Below are 4074 nucleotides of genomic sequence, written 5' to 3'. Positions count from 1 at the left end.
ATTTCCTACTCATAATGAACACTGTCCCAATGCTGCCTTCTGAGACACCTTAGCATTGATATTTCTTTTGTGCAGACAGCAATCCCAGGATGCACTGTAACAAATAAATTAAAGATGGTGGAGAGAAATGCAAATTATAAATCATATGTGTCAGTGTCTTTAAAGGGGTGGTTCAACAGTGTTTCATGCATTCGGACTTCTTTAGAATGTTAAACGTGCTTGCTTCTCATGCTTGACAAGGTCAACTTGTCAAAAAAAACAAGTTGGACGTATGACGTATATTTCTGTGCTCAATACGGTGCGAACCTGAAAGTTTTTTCGAACATGAAATTTTGTTACATAACAACTTTCTTAGTCCCTTATTGGACAATTCTCCCTGAAAAGCACGTCCACGCGTCAACCAGCGAGAGCGTGAATAAGGTAACCAACACAAAATCATAGTGAATCCACACATATGCAAGAATAAGGCGATGATGTATTGTGTGCTCGTGCTTTAGTTAATTGCAGGTTGCTTTTCGCACTTATCTTCATGATGTCAAACTGAAAATGTACCGGACAGCTCAAATTATAAAAAAATATTATAATAAAAATATAACATGTTATATAGATATTAGGGCTGTCAAAAGATTAATCGCGATTAATCGCATCCAGAATAAAAGTTTGTGTTTACATAATATATATCTGTGTACTGTGCATAATAATTTTGTATTTATTAACACATACACATCCATGCATATATTTAAGAAAAATCTAAATATTAATAAATGTTTATATATAATTTCAATTATTGGTAAATATAAATAAATACATGTAAATATTTCCTAAATATGTATACTTGTGTATGTGTTTGTATTTATAAATACAAAATTAATATGCACAGTACATAGACATATGTTATGTAAACACAAACCTTTATTCTGGATGCAATAAATCGCGATTAATCGTTCGACAGCCCTATATTATACAAAACTATTTAATTATTAGAAGCTTACCATTCTATATTAAGGTAATTTATCATGTGCTCAATCATTTTTATCTCAATTTACTTTTTCTAAGTTATAACTTATATGTATATAGTAAGTAATCTGGTTAAATGTAACATTTTGTATTATTTCACCCAACATTTGTGTGTGCTATTAATTTTTACATTTATCAACAAAATGCTACTTTTTAACTGCAGACTGAAAATTGTTATGCACTTTAGCTGTTCATTTACTCATCTTTTCATGAAACATTTAGAAAAACGCACTACCCCTTTTTAGTGAATTGTTTTCTATTATTTTTCGAACTTAGCGTAATTACTATTGTGTAATACAATTCTTTGTAATACTTGTACATTTTGTATTATCGTCACTGTCCTTCTGAAACCTTGTATGTCCAAATTTGCTGTTTTTCAGGAAATAGAAAAAAACATATTTTGTGTTAGATATTCGCATAACCCAGTGACAAACAAAGGTCGACTAATAATAATGAGATAATAATATGGAGATACAAGGTTTTAGAAGGACAGCAGTGATATGTCAATTTTATATAGCATCAAATGTATATTGTTTTGTATTTAGCCTTTGAAGAACCACCTGTACACAGTACAATAAAGGCCGCATAAAAATTAAATAGCTTGAAAGAAGCTCTTGGGTCAGTTTCGATGTTGTCCTAGGCACAACTTACTTAACTTAGCCTACTTAGCGTACGCTATAGCTATAGCTACAGATGTAGGTTTGTTTCCATTCACATATTTTATGTGTCCACCCAAGTGGCTGAACACTGGCGACCCATGGGGCATTTAAAAGCACCTGCTAAGTGACGGGTGCATCCAGACAAAGGCACCTCTGTCCAGCCCCACAACAGTGGCCAGGGCCCTTTCCTCCATCCTTCTACAGGAGAATTTACCAGCCATACAACCATACAATGTGCAACTGTTAACCCTTATTTCCACCCAAACTGTGCCAGTGCTGGAGCGGGGAATCCGTCCCTAATAACGCATTAAGAAATTTCCGCCCGTCCTTATTTTACAAATCGAGTTTATCTCCAGTCCATTCATCTATCGTCCGGTTCTTCCTCTACAAACACAGACTAATATCCTCCCCTCTCTCAAAACATCCCAACCAAAATGGTGTTTCCACTGACATCTGTGAAAGGTCCTTCCCTAATACCGCAAACTTTCTGGAGAAGTGTGTGCGACTGTACGTGTGTGTTTGTGCACCTCCCACCCCAGTGCATTAGTGAATCTACATTAATCTTGGCTGACACGGGCCAGGAAGGGCCTGCGAGCCCCGGGACTGTGCGCACTTGCACCGCCTGCTCAAATATTTATCCAGGATGTTTTTTTCACCGTGGAAAAGGAGGCATGTCGCAGGTTAACCAGATCAAGATGAAAAAGTCATTCAGGGATGCAGAGGCGCACCAGATGCGCAGGGAAGAGCGTGCAGGTGTTGTGGACAGGTATACGCCGTATCGGCCATGATACGGTTTTAATAAACAAACTCACAAGTGGTATTTTTTCAGAAAGGCCGATTAGGAGAATTTTACATCGCTCGAAGATTTACATCTATGCACTTGGCACACACTTTTATTCAAAGCGTCTTACAGTGCATTCATTCTATACGTTTTACATATCAATTAAAATTCATTTCCCAAGCTAATGCAAGGTTTACAACGTACCCCTCCCCACACGTTCACACTTTTCAGATATGCATATGCCCCCCATTGTTGACTTTCTCACCCATACGTTCCCCACATCTCACGACGCGTCATGTTCGCATTAGGCACATAAATTAAAACATGACGGCATCGATCAGCACATGCCAGATGAAGTGTTTCCTAAAATAGCTGCTTCCAAGAGAGCGGCCCTAAGCACCGCAATCATTCACCTGACTAAACGCACCCAGGGTGGATGAAAGCACAAGGATGTGGGCATCAAGTGGAAATACCAGATGATTGGCCCAAATTAGTGGGAGTGAATTAAGCATGATTGCTAATTTTGCCGTGATTGTTGGACTCGTTTGATCCCGGAGGTTGACTGTGGGCCTGGTGGGGTTTTCTTACCAGTGCCTGAGAGAAACACCGAGCAAAACTCCATTTGCACAAGCTTATTGCTTTTGGATGTTTGCTAACGTGTGCTCTTCTGCAGATATATGAAGCGGCACAGCTCCAATTTGCACGCACGATTGCGCAAGCGTTGATGTAAAAACACAGAGACGATAGAAGCAGTTTGTGTAAATAGAGCTGGCATTGTTAACAAGAAAATGCTTGTTTGTGTTCGAGAGAGTCCGAACGCAGGAAGAGTTTGGATGTGAAAAGGCTTGCAGATAATACGCACTTACTGAGGTTGTGTAAACTTTGCAACTGGCATTCGGGCGGTTGCATTGAACAAATATCGGAATTTCCAACTCTGATATTTTCAGAGGAAAAATGTATTTCTCAGAAGTTGCTCTTTCATTGCTTCAGACATGGAGTTCTTAGTTATGATTCATTAAAGTGCATGCCTGATGTTTTTTCTAAAACTCCTTAGAGGAAATAGACAAAAAAAGCACAGTTATTGACATACAGCAGAAAATATACTGAATTCCATAAAATGGATAAAGATGCCCCAAATTGAAATTTGAAACAGTTACATACACATTACCGCTTGAAATGAGCATTGGGAATTGATTTAAGTTGGGTTAAAAAAACTTTCCCAGACAATTCATTTTTAATGATTAAATTAAGTATTATTAAATAATATACAATTATATTTTATGCAGTTTTATCGGACACACAAGCCTGGCCCGAAGTTAACTTCCGATCTGTGTTTGGTTATAATACAACAATTTATTTTATTTCATTTATATTAATATTAATTTATATTCATATTTAATTGTATATTAATTGTGTTACGTTAAATTAAAAGTACTCACTTTTGATTCTTTGCGAAGGGTCTACGTCTATACTTTTATGAAGTTATAAAGAGCTATAAGATACAGAAAGGAAATCTTAGATCATTTGAATTTGGAAAGATTTGATATTCATACTAAATTTAACTTTTCATTTGGGAAATTCACTTTGAGATATTGTGGAAATCGCTCTATTGTGAAA

The sequence above is a fragment of the Triplophysa rosa genome, linkage group LG19, assembly GCF_024868665.1.
Source record: "Triplophysa rosa linkage group LG19, Trosa_1v2, whole genome shotgun sequence".
In the NCBI taxonomy this organism is placed as follows: Eukaryota; Metazoa; Chordata; class Actinopteri; order Cypriniformes; family Nemacheilidae; genus Triplophysa; species Triplophysa rosa.
This window is presented reverse-complemented; position numbering follows the sequence as displayed.